Here is a 16,007-nt window from a genome sequence, read left to right as displayed (position 1 = left end):
TCATCTTTTGCCTACCTATTCCACAATTTCCCACTTACCAAAAATTAAAAATTAAAAATTTGAATTTCAACCAAATTCTCAAACATTTTGTTTTTCTACTCTAATCTTTACATTGTGCAACCGATTCAATCCATTCCAACTTTCAACTTTTCATCTTTTGCTTACCTATTTCACAACTTTCCACTTACCAAAAATTCCAAATTTGAAATTCAACCAAATTCTGCAAAATTTCGTTTTTCGACTCTAATTTGTACATTTTTCAACCCATTCAACCCATTCCAACTTTCAACTCTTCATCTTTTGCCTACGTATTACACAACTTCCCACTTACCAAAAATCCCAAATTTGAAATTCAACCAAATTCTCCAAAATTTCGTTTTTCTACTCTCATTTCTACATTTCTCTACCGATTCAACCCATTCCAACTTTCAACTCTTCATCTTTTGCTTACCTATTCCACAACTTCCCCTTACAAAAAATTCCAAATTTTGAAATTTGAAATTCAACCAAATTCTCCAAAAATGTGTTTTTCTACTCTAATTTTCACATTGTTCAACCGATTCAACTCATTCCAACTTTCAACTCTTCATCTTTTTCCTACCTATTCCCCAAATTTCCACTTGCCATAAATGCCACATTTTAAGATTTTAAACTCAACCAAATTCTCCAAAATTCTGAAATTCCACCAAATTCTCCAAAATTCCGTTTTTCACCTCTATTTTCTACATTTCTCAAGTAATTCAACTCGTTTCAGCATAATTCGCCAGCATTCCCCAAGAAGTGATTCAAAGTCTTCGCCTTCACACGCAATTTCTCCAGAAATTGCATTTTCTAGTTATTGTGTGAAGGCGATGGCCTTCTCACATATGTTATTCTACACCATTCTCTATTATTATTATTATTATATTTTATTCTCCACACTTTTTTGTCCCGCTTCTTCTTCCACATAATTCATCCGATTCACTCCGTTCCACTTTTGACGTATTCCAAATATTCACGAGATGAGCGCTTCAATTTTTCTCGTTCCGAAAATTTTCCGATTTTGCAAAATTCGCGAATTTACGACAAATTTTTCCCCATTCATTCTCAATGGCAGATTCTACATTTCACATTTACGTCATTCCCCTTTTAAATTCACCTCATTCAGCACATTCAAACCACATTCGGAATGATTCTCGACATTCCCAAAATTCCCAAATTCAAAAATTTCACGTTTTCACATTAAAAATTCCGACAACATTTCACGAAATTTCGTTTTTCACCTCTAGTTTCTACATTTTTCAACCGATTCAACCCATTCCAATTTTCAACTGTTCATCTTTTGCCTGCCTATTCCACAACTTCTCACCTACCAAAAATTCCAAAATTTCAAATTTGAAATTCAACCAAATTCTCCAAAATTTCGTTTTTCTACTCTAACTTCTACGTTTTTCAACCGATTCAACCCATTCCAACTTTCAACTGTTCATCTTTTGCCTACCTATTCCACACCTTCCCACTTACCAAAATTTCCAAATTTTCAATTTTGAAATTCAACCAAATTCTACAAAATTTGGTTTTTCTACTCTAATTTCTACATTTTTCAACCGATTCAACCCATTCCAACTTTATTCACTTTGGTCACCTCATCCTTACCATATTCACCCCCTTCACCCCCACTTCCACTATGCTTACACAATTCAACCCTTGACCCCCACTTCCAGTGTGGCGGCCATCTTGGATTGACCCTGAAGTGCTCCCAATGACCCTAGAATGAACCGGAAGTGCCCCAAATTGAACCGGAAGTGACCTTAGGTAAACAGGAAGTGACCTTAGGTAAACCGGAAGTGACCCCAAATCAAACCGGAAGTGACCTTTTTAAACCGGAAGTGACCTTTTTAAACCGGAAGTGACCCCAAATAAACCGGAAGTGACCTCGGCTAGACCGGAAGTGCCTCTACTCAAACCGGAAGTGACCCAAATAGACCGGAAGTGACCCAAATCACCCCGGAAGTGACCTTATTTCAACATTAACTGCCCTAAATAGCTACATTAGTTGCTAACTTTTGCATTTTTTGTCCGATTGAACCCATTTCAACATTTTAACTCCAAAAGTGAACCTCCTGAAGCTATTTATTTTCGTTTTGTTCCAAATTTCAAAATATTTTGGCGCAATTGCTTTTTCTTTTAATTCCCATTCATTCTCTATGGAGATTCAACATTTGCTCTCACGTCTACATTTTTTAACCGATTCAACCCGTTCCAACATTCAACTGTTCATCTTTTGCCTACCTATTCCACAACCTCCCACTTACCACAAATTCCAAACTTCAAATTTGAAATTCAACCAAATTCTCCAAAATTTAGTATTACACTTCTATTTTCCACATTTCTCAAGAAATTCAACTCATTTCAACATCATTCGCCATCATTCCCCAAGAAGTGATTCAAAGTCTTCGCCTTCACACGCAATTTCTCCAGAAATTGCATTTTCTAGTTGTGTGAAGGCGATGGCCTTCACACATATGTTATTCTACACCATTCTCTATTATTATTATTATTCTTCTATTTTATTCCCGCCACTTTTTTGTCCCGCTTCTTCTTCCACATAATTCATCCGATTCACTCCGTTCCACTGTTGATGTATTCCAAATATTCACGAGATGAGCGCTTCCATTTTTCTCGTTCCGAAAATTTTCCGATTTCGCGAAATTCGCGAATTTACGACAAATTTTTCCCCATTCATTCTCAATGGCAGATTCGACAATTCACATTTACGTCATTCCCCTTTTAAATTCACCTCATTCAGCACATTCAAACCACATTCGGAATGATTCTCGACATTCCCAAAATTCCCAAATTCAAAAATTTCACGTTTTCACGTTAAACATTTCGACAAAATTTCACAAAATTCCGTTTTTCACCTCTAATTTCTACATTTTTTGACCGATTCAACCCATTCCAACTTTCAACTGTTCATCTTTTCATTCAGCATCATTCCCCAAGAAGTGATTCAAAGTCTTCGCCTTCACACGCAATTTCTCCAGAAATTGCATTTTCTAGTTATTATTATTATTATTATATTTTATTCTCCACACTTTTTTGTCCCGCTTCTTCTTCCACATAATTCATCCGATTCACTCCGTTCCACTTTTGACGTGTTCCAAATATTCACGAGATGAGCGCTTCCATTTTTCTCGTTCCGAAAATTTTCCGATTTCGCAAAATTCGCGAACTTACGACAAATTTTTCCCCATTCATTCTTAATGGCAGATTCGACATTTCACATTTACATCATTCCACTTTTTTCTACATTGTTCAACCGATTCAACTCATTCCAACTTTCAACTGTTCATCTTTTTCCTACCTATTCCACAACTTCCCACTTACCAAAAATTCCAAATTTGAAATTCAACCAAATTCTCCAAAATTTCGTTTTTCCACTCTAACTTTTACGTTTTTCAACCGATTCAACCCATTCCAACTTTCAACTGTTCATCTTTTTCTAACTATTCCACAACTTCCAACTTATGAAAAATTCAAAACTTTCAAATTTGGAATTCAACCAAATTCTCAAAAATTTTGTTTTTCTACTCTAATTTATAAATTTTTCAACCGATTCAACTCATTCCAACTTTCAACTGTTCATGTTTTGCCTACCTATTCCACAACTTCCCGTTTACCAAAAATTCCAAATTTGAAATTCAACCAAATCTTTCTAAATTTCGTTTTTCTACTCTAATTTCTACATTGTTCAACCGATTCAACTCATTCCAACTTTCAACTGTTCATCTTTTGCTTATCTATTCCACAACTTCCCACTTACCAAAAATTCCATATTTGAAATTCAACCAAATTCTCCAACATTTTGTTTTTCTACTCTAATTTCTACATTGTTCAACCGATTCAACCCATTCCAACTTTCAACTCTTCATCTTTTGCCTACCTATTCCACAACTTCCCACTTACCAAAAATTCCAAATTTGAAATTCAACCAAAATCTCCAAAATTTCGTTTTCTACTCTAATTTCTACATTGTTCAACCGATTCAACCCGTTCCAACTTTCAACTCTTCATCTTTTGCCTACCTATTCCACAACTTCCCACTTACCAAAAATTCAAAATTTGAAATTCAACCAAATTCTCAAACATTTTGTTTTTCTTCTCTAATCTTTACATTGTGAAACCGATTCAATCCATTCCAACTTTCAACTTTTCATCTTTTGCTTACCTATTTCACAACTTCCCACTTACCAAAAATTCCAAATTTGGAATTCAACCAAATTCTCAAAAATTGTGTTTTTCTACTCTAATTTCTACATTTTGTAACCGATTCAACTCATTCCAACTTTCAACTGTTCATGTTTTGCCTACCTATTCCACAACTTCCCGTTTACCAAAAATTCCAAATTTGAAATTCAACCAAATTCTCCAAAATTTCGTTTTTCTAATCTAATTTCTACATTGTTCAACCGATTCAACCCATTCCAACTTTCAACTCTTCATCTTTTGCCTACCTATTCCACAACTTCCCACTTACCAAAAATTCCATATTTGAAATTCAACCAAATTCTCCAACATTTTGTTTTTCTACTCTAATTTCTACATTGTTCAACCGATTCAACCCATTCCAACTTTCAACTCTTCATCTTTTGCCTACCTATTCCACAACTTCCGACTTACCAAAAATTCCAAATTTGAAATTCAACCAAAATCTCCAAAATTTCGTTTTTCTACTGTAATTTCTACATTGTTCAACCGATTCAACCCATTCCAACTTTCAACTCTTCATCTTTTGCCTACCTATTCCACAACTTCCCACTTACCAAAAATTAAAAATTTGAAATTCAACCAAATTCTCAAACATTTTGTTTTTCTACTCTAATCTTTACATTGTGCAACCGATTCAATCCATACCAACTTTCAACTTTTCATCTTTTGCTTACCTATTTCACAACTTCCCACTTACCAAAAATTCCAAATTTGAAATTCAACCAAATTCTGAAAAATTTCGTTTTTCGACTCTACTTTGTACATTTTTCAACCGATTCAACCCATTCCAACATTCAACTGTTCATCTTTTCCCTACCTATTCCACAACCTCCCACTTACCAAAAATTCCAAACTTCAAATTTGAAATTCAACCAAATTCTCCAAAATTTAGTATTACACTTCTATTTTCCACATTTCTCAAGAAATTCAACTCGTTTCAACATCATTCGGCATCATTCGCAAAGAAGTGATTCAAAGTCTTCGCCTTCACACGCAATTTCTCCAGAAATTGCATTTTCTAGTTATTATATTTTATTCTCCACACTTTTTTGTCCCGCTTCTTCTTCCACATAATTCATCCGATTCACTCCGTTCCACTTTTGACGTATTCCAAATATTCACGAGATGAGCGCTTCCATTTTTCTCGTTCCGAAAATTTTCCGATTTCGCAAAATTCGCGAATTTACGACAAATTTTTCCCCATTCATTCTCAATGGCAGATTCGACATTTCACTTTTACGTCATTCCCCTTTTAAATTCACCTCATTCAGCACATTCAAACCACATTCGGAATGATTCTCGACATTCCCAAAATTCCCAAATTCAAAAACTTCACGTTTTCACGTTAAAAATTTCGACAAAATTTCACAAAATTTCGTTTTTCACCTCTAATTTCTACATTTTTTGACCGATTCAACCCATTCCAACTTTCAACTGTTCATCTTTTCATTCAGCATCATTCCCCAAGAAGTGATTCAAAGTCTTCGCCTTCACACGCAATTTCTCCAGAAATTGCATTTTCTAGTTAGTGTGAAGGTGAAGACCTTCACACTATTGTTATTGCTGTCCTTTATTATTATTATTATTAGTGTGAAGGTGAAGACCTTCACACTATTGTTATTGCTGTCCTTTATTATTATTAGTGTGAAGGTGAAGACCTTCACACTATTGTTATTGCTGTCCTTTATTATTATTAGTGTGAAGGTGAAGACCTTCACACTATTGTTATTGCTGTCCTTTATTATTATTATTAGTGTGAAGGTGAAGACCTTCACACTATTGTTATTGCTGTCCTTTATTATTATTATTATTATTATTATTATTATTATTCTACTTATTCCGCTCACTTTTTTGACGCTTAACTCCTTCCACATACTTCAACCGATTCACTCCGTTCCACTTTTCACTTATTCCAAATATTCATGACACGGCTGCTTACATTTTTTTTGTTCGAAAAATTTTCCGTTTTCACAAAATTCACGATTTTGTGGCATTTTTTTCCCCATTCATTCTTAATGGCAGATTCAACATTTCACATTTTTGTTGTTCCAGTTTGAAATTCACTTATTTCAACACATTCAAATCACATTGGGGACATTCCCAAACTTGCCAAATTCAAAAATTTCACGTTTTCACTTTTAAAATTTGCACAAAATTTTGCAAAATTTCACAAAATTTAGTTTTTCACTTCTAGTTTCTACATTTTTCCACCGATTCAACTCGTTCCAACTTTCAACTGTTCATCTTTTGCCTACCTATTCCACACCTTCCCACTTAGCAAAATTTCCAAATTTTCAATTTTGAAATTCACACCAAATTTTCCCAAAATTTAGTTTTTTCCCTTCTAATTTCTACATTTTTCAACCGATTCAACCCATTCCAACTTTATTCACTTTGTTCACCTTATGCTTACCATATTCACCCCCTTCACCCCCACTTCCACAATTCAACCCTTGACCCCCACTTCCAGAGTGGCGGCCATCTTGGATTGACCCTGAAGTGCCCCAATGAACCCGGAATGAACTGGAAGTGCCCCAAATCAAACCGGAATTGACCCCAAATGAACCGGAAGTGACCTCAGGTAAACCGGAAGTGACCCCAAATCAAACCGGAAGTGACCCCAAATCAAACCGGAAGTGACCTTTTTCAACCGGAAGTGACCTTTTTAAACCGGAAGTGACCCCAAATAAACCGGAAGTGACCTGAGCTAGACCGGAAGTGCCTCTAATCAAACCGGAAGTGACCCAAATCAAACCGGAAATGACCATATTTCAACATTAAGTGCCCTAATTACCTACATTTGCGCTAACTTTTGCAAATTTTGCCCGATTAAACCCATTTCAACATTTTAACCCCAAAAGTGAACCTCCTGAAGCCGTTTCTTTCCTTTTGTTCCAAATTTCAGAAACTTTTGGTGCAATTTTTTTTTCTTTTAATTCCCATTCATTCTCTATTAGGATTCAAGATTTGCTCTAACTTCTACATTTTTTAACCGATTCAACTCGTTCCAACTTTCAACTGTTCCTCTTTTGCCTTCCCATTCCACAACTTCCCACTTACCAAAAATTCTCTACAATTTTGTTTTTCTACTCTAATTTCTACATTTTCAACTTATTCAACCCATTCCACCTTTCAACTGTTCATCATTTTCCTACCTATTCCACAACTTCCCACTTACCCAAAATTCCAAATTTTCAATTTTGAAATTCACACCCAATTTTCCCAAATTTCCTTTTTCCCTTGTAATTTCTACATTTTTCAACCGATTCAACTCTTTTCAACATCATTCTGCAACATTCCCCAAGTATTTATTCAACCTCTTCACCTTCACACGCAATTTCTTCAGGAATTGCAAATTCTAGTTATTATTATTATTATTCTACTTATTCCGCTCACTTTTTTGACGCTTAACTCCTTCCACATACTTCAACCGATTCACTCCGTTCCACTTTTCACTTATTCCAAATATTCATGACACGGCTGCTTACATTTTTTTTGTTCGAAAAATTTTCCGTTTTCACAAAATTCACGATTTTGTGGCATTTTTTTCCCCATTCATTCTTAATGGCAGATTCAACATTTCACATTTTTGTTGTTCCAGTTTGAAATTCACTTATTTCAACACATTCAAATCACATTGGGGACATTCCCAAACTTGCCAAATTCAAAACTTTCACGTTTTCACTTTTAAAATTTGCACAAAATTTTGCAAAATTTCACAAAATTTAGTTTTTCACTTCTAGTTTCTACATTTTTCCACCGATTCAACTCGTTCCAACTTTCAACTGTTCATCTTTTGCCTACCTATTCCACACCTTCCCACTTAGCAAAATTTCCAAATTTTCAATTTTGAAATTCACACCAAATTTTCCCAAAATTTAGTTTTTCCCTTCTAATTTCTACATTTTTCAACCGATTCAACCCATTCCAACTTTATTCACTTTGTTCACCTTATGCTTACCATATTCACCCCCTTCACCCCCACTTCCACAATTCAACCCTTGACCCCCACTTCCAGAGTGGCGGCCATCTTGGATTGACCCTGAAGTGCCCCAATGAACCCGGAATGAACTGGAAGTGCCCCAAATCAAACCGAAATTGACCCCAAATGAACCGGAAGTGACCTCAGGTAAACCGGAAGTGACCCCAAATCAAACCGGAAGTGACCCCAAATCAAACCGGAAGTGACCTTTTTCAACCGGAAGTGACCCCAAATAAACCGGAAGTGACCTCAGCTAGACCGGAAGTGCCTCTAATCAAACCGGAAGTTACCCAAATCAAACCGGAAATGACCATATTTCAACATTAAGTGCCCTAAATACCTACATTTGCGCTAACTTTTGCAAATTTTGCCCGATTAAACCCATTTCAACATTTTAACCCCAAAAGTGAACCTCCTGAAGCCGTTTTTTTCCTTTAGTTCCAAATTTCAGAAACTTTTGGTGCAATTTTTTTTTCTTTTAATTCCCATTCATTCTCTATTAGGATTCAAGATTTGCTCTAACTTCTACATTTTTTAACCGACTCAACTCGTTCCAACTTTCAACTGTTCCTTTTTTGCCTTCCTATTCCACAACTTCCCACTTACCAAAAATTCTCTACAATTTTGTTTTTCTACTCTAATTTCTACATTTTCAACTTATTCAACCCATTCCACCTTTCAACTGTTCATCATTTTCCTACCTATTCCACAACTTCCCACTTACCCAAAATTCCAAATTTTCAATTTTGAAATTCACACCCAATTTTCCCAAATTTCCTTTTTCCCTTGTAATTTCTACATTTTTCAACCGATTCAACTCTTTTCAACATCATTCTGCAACATTCCCCAAGTATTTATTCAACCTCTTCACCTTCACACGCAATTTCTTCAGGAATTGCAAATTCTAGTTATTATTATTATTATTCAACTTATTCCTCCCCATTTTTTGGCACCTAACTAGTCCTACATGCTTCAACCGATTCACCCCGTTCAAACTTTCACACATTCCAAATATTCATGTCATGCTTGCTACCATTTTTTTTGTTGATAACATTTACCGTTTTTGTGTAATTAGCAAATTTGTGACTTTTAAATCCCCATTCATTCTTAATGGGGATTTCAACACGAGCCATTTTCCCGCGTGGGTTCGAATTTTACATGTGTCACATTGGGCGTCTCACCATTACACAAACTCACACGACACTGGCTGCAGTTTTTTTCGTTATAAACATTTGTCATTCTTGCATAATTAGTACATTTGTGGTATAAAATTACGCATTCATTCTTAATGGCGCATTCAACATGAACATTCATCACATTAAGCAAATTCTACCGTTCCACAAAAGGAAACTGATTAGCTCAGTTTGTAACGCGGGCACTTCTTAACTCTAGCCGCATCCCCGAGTGAGTTCGATTCCAACTATGGGTAATGTTTTTTTTCCTTTTTATTCACTGCTTCATATTTTTTACGCTTATGATTTGTAACTTGTCATTTTACCATTTATTTTAATATTAATTTATTTTCCTTTTTATTCTTCCCGCTTATCATTTATAACGTTTATCATTTGTAACTTTTGTCATTTTCCCATTTATTTTATAATAATTTAATTTCCTTTATATTCTTCCCGATTATCATTTTTAACGTTTATCATTTGTAACTTTTGTCATTTTCCCATTTATTTTATAATAATTTAATTTCCTTTTTATTCTTCCCGCTTATTATTAATGTTTATCATTTGTAACTCTCATCGTTTTCCCATTTATTTTATTCATCATTTATTTCCCTTTTTCATTTTTCCTTTCTTTCATTTCGAAAAAAGTAGAATAACAATAGTGCGAAGGTCTTCGCCTTCACACGCAATTTCTCCAGAAATTGCAATTCTAGTTGTGTGAAGGCGAAGGCCTTCACACATTGTTATTCTACTTTATTATTGTGTGAAGGCGATGGCCTTCACACATATGTTATTCTACACCATTCTCTATTATTGTGTGAAGGCGATGGCCTTCACACATATGTTATTCTACACCATTCTCTATTATTGTGTGAAGGCGATGGCCTTCACACATATGTTATTCTACACCATTCTCTATTATTGTGTGAAGGCGATGGCCTTCACACATATGTTATTCTACACCATTCTCTATTATTATTGTGTGAAGGCGATGGCCTTCACACATATGTTATTCTACACCATTCTCTATTATTATTATTGTGTGAAGGCGATGGCCTTCACACATATGTTATTCTACACCATTCTCTATTATTATTATTATTATTATTCTTCTATTTTATTCTCCACACTTTTTTGTCCCGCTTCTTCTTCCACATAATTCATCCGATTCACTCCGTTCCACTTTTCACGTATTCCAAATATTCACGAGATGAGCGCTTCCATTTTTCTCGTTCCGAAAATTTTCCGATTTCGCAAAATTCGCGAATTTACGACAAATTTTTCCCCATTCATTCTCAATGGCAGATTCTACATTTCACATTTACGTCATTCCCCGTTTAAATTCACCTCATTCAGCACATTCAATCCACATTCGGAATGATTCTCGACATTCCCAAAATTCCCAAATTCAAAAATTTCACGTTTTCACGTTAAAAATTCCGACAAAATTTCACGAAATTTCGTTTTTCACCTCTAGTTTCTACATTTTTCAACCGATTCAACCCATTCCAATTTTCAACTGTTCATCTTTTGCCTGCCTATTCCACAACTTCTCACCTACCAAAAATTCCAAAATTTCAAATTTGAAATTCAACCAAATTCTCCAAAATTTCGTTTTTCTACTCTAACTTCTACGTTTTTCAACCGATTCAACCCATTCCAACTTTCAACTGTTCATCTTTTGCCTACCTATTCCACACCTTCCCACTTACCAAAATTTCCAAATTTTCAATTTTGGAATTCAACCAAATTCTACAAAATTTGGTTTTTCTACTCTAATTTCTACATTTTTCAACCGATTCAACCCATTCCAACTTTATTCACTTTGGTCACCTCATCCTTACCATATTCACCCCCTTCACCCCCACTTCCACTATGCTTACACAATTCAACCCTTGACCCCCACTTCCAGTGTGGCGGCCATCTTGGATTGACCCTGAAGTGCTCCCAATGACCCTAGAATGAACCGGAAGTGCCCCAAATCGAACCGGAAGTGACCTTAGGTAAACAGGAAGTGACCTTAGGTAAACCGGAAGTGACCCCAAATCAAACCGGAAGTGACCTTTTTAAACCGGAAGTGACCTTTTTAAACCGGAAGTGACCCCAAATAAACCGGAAGTGACCTCAGCTGGACCGGAAGTGCCTCTAATCAGACCGGAAGTGACCCAAATAGACCGGAAGTGACCCAAATCAACCCGGAAGTGAACTTATTTCAACATTAACTGTCATAAATAGCTACATTAGGCGCTAACTTTTGCATTTTTTGTCCGATTGAACCCGTTTCAACATTTTAACCCCAAAAGTGAACCTCCTGAAGCTGTTTTTTTACGTTTTGTTCCAAATTTCAAAATATTTTGGCGCAATTGCTTTTTCTTTTAATTCCCATTCATTCTCTATGGGGATTCAACAATTGCTCTCACTTCTACATTTTTTAACCGATTCAACCCGTTCCAACATTCAACTGTTCATCCTTTGCCTGCCTATTCCACAACTTTCCACTTACCAAAAATTCCAAAAATCAAATTTGAAATTCAACCATATTCTCAAAAATTTAGTATTACACTTCTATTTTCCACATTTCTCAAGAAATTCAACTCATTTCAACATCATTCGGCATCATTCCCCAAGAAGTGATTCAAAGTCTTCGCCTTCACACGCAATTTCTCCAGAAATTGCATTTTCTAGTTATTGTGTGAAGGCGATGGCCTTCACACATATGTTATTCTACACCATTCTCTATTATTATTATTATTCTTCTATTTTATTCCCGCCACTTTTTTGTCCCGCTTCTTCTTCCACATAATTCATCCGATTCACTCCGTTCCACTTTTGATGTATTCCAAATATTCACGAGATGAGCGCTTCCATTTTTCTCGTTCCGAAAATTTTCCGATTTCGCAAAATTCGCGAATTTACGACAAATTTTTCCCCATTCATTCTCAATGGCAGATTCGACAATTCACATATACGTCATTCCCCTTTTAAATTCACCTCATTCAGCACATTCAAACCACATTCGGAATGATTCTCGACATTCCCAAAATTCCCAAATTCAAAAATTTCACGTTTTCACGTTAAAAATTTCGACAAAATTTCACAAAATTCCGTTTTTCACCTCTAATTTCTACATTTTTTGACCGATTCAACCCATTCCAACTTTCAACTGTTCATCTTTTCATTCAGCATCATTCCCCAAGAAGTGAATCAAAGTCTTCGCCTTCACACGCAATTTCTCCAGAAATTGCATTTTCTAGTTATTATTATTATTCTTCTATTTTATTCTCCACACTTTTTTGTCCCGCTTCTTCTTCCACATAGTTCATCCGATTCACTCCGTTCCACTTTTGACGTGTTCCAAATATTCACGAGATGAGCGCTTCCATTTTTCTCGTTCCGAAAATTTTCCGATTTCGCAAAATTCGCGAACTTACGACAAATTTTTCCCCATTCATTCTTAATGGCAGATTCGACATTTCACATTTACATCATTCCACTTTTTTCTACATTGTTCAACCGATTCAACTCATTCCAACTTTCAACTGTTCATCTTTTGCCTACCTATTCCACAACTTCCCACTTACCAAAAATTCCAAATTTGAAATTCAACCAAATTCTCCAAAATTTCGTTTTTCCACTCTAACTTTTATGTTTTTCAACCGATTCAACCCATTCCAACTTTCAACTGTTCATCTTTTTCTAACTATTCCACAACTTCCAACTTATGAAAAATTCCAAATTTTCACATTTGGAATTCAACCAAATTCTCCAAAATTTCGTTTTTCTAATTTTATTTCTACATTGTTCAACCGATTCAACCCATTCCAACTTTCAACTGTTCATGTTTTGCCTACCTATTCCACAACTTCCGACTTACCAAAAATTCCAAATTTGGAATTCAACCAAATTCTCAAAAATTTTGTTTTTCTACTCTAATTTCTACATTTTTTAACCGATTCAACCCATTCCAACTTTCAACTCTTCATCTTTTGCCTACCTATTCCACAACTTCCCACTTACCAAAAATTCCATATTTGAAATTCAACCAAATTCTCCAACATTTTGTTTTTTTACTCTAATTTCTACATTGTTCAACCGATTCAACCCATTCCAACTTTCAACTCTTCATCTTTTGCCTACCTATTCCACAACTTCCGACTTACCAAAAATTCCAAATTTGGAATTCAACCAAATTCTCAAAAATTTTGTTTTTCTACTCTAATTTCTACATTTTTTAACCGATTCAACTCATTCCAACTTTCAACTGTTCATGTTTTGCCTACCTATTCCACAACTTCCCGTTTACCAAAAATTCCAAATTTGAAATTCAACAAAATTCTCCAAAATTTCGTTTTTCTAATCTAATTTCTACATTGTTCAACCGATTCAACCCATTCCAACTTTCAACTCTTCATCTTTTGCCTACCTATTCCACAACTTCCCACTTACCAAAAATTCCATATTTGAAATTCAACCAAATTCTCCAACATTTTGTTTTTCTACTCTAATTTCTACATTGTTCAACCGATTCAACCCATTCCAACTTTCAACTCTTCATCTTTGGCCTACCTATTCCACAACTTCCGACTTACCAAAAATTCCAAATTTGAAATTCAACCAAAATCTCCAAAATTTCGTTTTTCTACTGTAATTTCTACATTGTTCAACCGATTCAACCCATTCCAACTTTCAACTCTTCATCTTTTGCCTACCTATTCCACAATTTCCCACTTCCCAAAAATTAAAAATTTGAAATTCAACCAAATTCTCAAACATTTTGTTTTTCTACTCTAATCTTTACATTGTGCAACCGATTCAATCCATTCCAACTTTCAACTTTTCATCTTTTGCTTACCTATTTCACAACTTCCCACTTACCAAAAATTCCAAATTTGAAATTCAACCAAATTCTGCAAAATTTCGTTTTTCGACTCTAATTTGTACATTTTTCAACCGATTCAACCCATTCCAACTTTCAACTCTTCATCTTTTGCCTACGTATTACACAACTTCCCACTTACCAAAAATCCCAAATTTGAAATTCAACCAAATTCTCCAAAATTTCGTTTTTCTACTCTCATTTCTACATTTCTCTACCGATTCAACCCATTCCAACTTTCAACTCTTCATCTTTTGCTTACCTATTCCACAACTTCCCCTTACAAAAAATTCCAAATTTTGAAATTTGAAATTCAACCAAATTCTCCAAAAATGTGTTTTTCTACTCTAATTTTCACATTGTTCAACCGATTCAACTCATTCCAACTTTCAACTCTTCATCGTTTTCCTACCTATTCCCCAAATTTCCACTTGCCATAAATTCCACATTTTAAGATTTTAAACTCAACCAAATTCTCCAAAATTCTGAAATTCCACCAAATTCTCCAAAATTCCGTTTTTCACCTCTATTTTCTACATTTCTCAAGTAATTCAACTCGTTTCAGCATAATTCGCCAGCATTCCCCAAGAAGTGATTCAAAGTCTTCGCCTTCACACGCAATTTCTCCAGAAATTGCATTTTCTAGTTATTATTGTGTGAAGGCGATGGCCTTCACACATATGTTATTCTACACCATTCTCTATTATTGTGTGAAGGCGATGGCCTTCACACATATGTTATTCTACACCATTCTCTATTATTATTATTATTCTTCTATTTTATTCCCGCCACTTTTTTGTCCCGCTTCTTCTTCCACATAATTCATCCGATTCACTCCGTTCCACTTTTGACGTATTCCAAATATTCACGAGATGAGCGCTTCCATTTTTCTCGTTCCGAAAATTTTCCGATTTCGCAAAATTCGCGAATTTACGACAAATTTTTCCCCATTCATTCTCAATGGCAGATTCGACATTTCACATTTACGTCATTCCCATTTTAAATTCACCTCATTCAGCACATTCAAACCACATTCGGAATGATTCTCGACATTCCCAAAATTCCCAAATTCAAAAATTTCACGTTTTCACGTTAAAAATTTCGACAAAATTTCACAAAATTCCGTTTTTCACTTCTAATTTCTACATTTTTTGACCGATTCAACCCATTCCAACTTTCAACTGTTCATCTTTTCATTCGGCATCATTCCCCAAGAAGTGATTCAAAGTCTTCGCCTTCACACGCAATTTCTCCAGAAATTGCATTTTCTAGTTATTGTGTGAAGGCGATGGCCTTCACACATATGTTATTCTACACCATTCTCTATTATTATTATTATTATTATTATTCTTCTATTTTATTCTCCACACTTTTTTGTCCCGCTTCTTCTTCCACATAGTTCATCCGATTCACTCCGTTCCACTTTTGATGTATTCCAAATATTCACGAGATGAGCGCTTCCATTTTTCTCGTTCCGAAAATTTTCCGATTTCGCAAAATTCGCGAATTTACGACAAATTTTTCCCCATTCATTCTCAATGGCAGATTCGACATTTCACATTTACGTCATTCCCCTTTTAAATTCACCTCATTCAGCACATTCAAACCACATTCGGAATGATTCTCGACATTCCCAAAATTCCCAAATTCAAAAATTTCACGTTTTCACGTTAAAAATTCCGACAAAATTTCACGAAATTTCGTTTTTCACCTCTAATTTCTACAT

At 35.1% G+C, this 16,007-nt stretch overlaps 1 protein-coding gene and 1 long non-coding RNA gene across 3 annotated transcripts in view; one reads left to right on the top strand and one right to left on the bottom strand.

Annotated features, from left to right (window-relative positions):
- The window catches only part of plekho2 (pleckstrin homology domain containing, family O member 2), a 214,348-nt gene that overhangs the window by 147,449 nt on the left and 50,892 nt on the right, over window positions 1-16,007 (top strand). The window lies entirely within an intron of this gene.
- On the bottom strand, window positions 4,550-13,161 carry LOC137840217 (uncharacterized). Its single transcript, XR_011086722.1, has 2 exons — window positions 6,021-13,161; window positions 4,550-5,795 (listed from the first exon to the last, which is right to left on the bottom strand). It is a non-coding gene; the product is annotated as an uncharacterized lncRNA (long non-coding RNA).

This window comes from Syngnathus scovelli, chromosome 4 (assembly GCF_024217435.2).
Source record: "Syngnathus scovelli strain Florida chromosome 4, RoL_Ssco_1.2, whole genome shotgun sequence".
Taxonomy (NCBI): domain Eukaryota; kingdom Metazoa; phylum Chordata; class Actinopteri; order Syngnathiformes; family Syngnathidae; genus Syngnathus; species Syngnathus scovelli.
The sequence above is the reverse complement of the archived record's forward strand: the minus strand, read 5'-3'. Positions and strand labels throughout refer to the sequence as shown.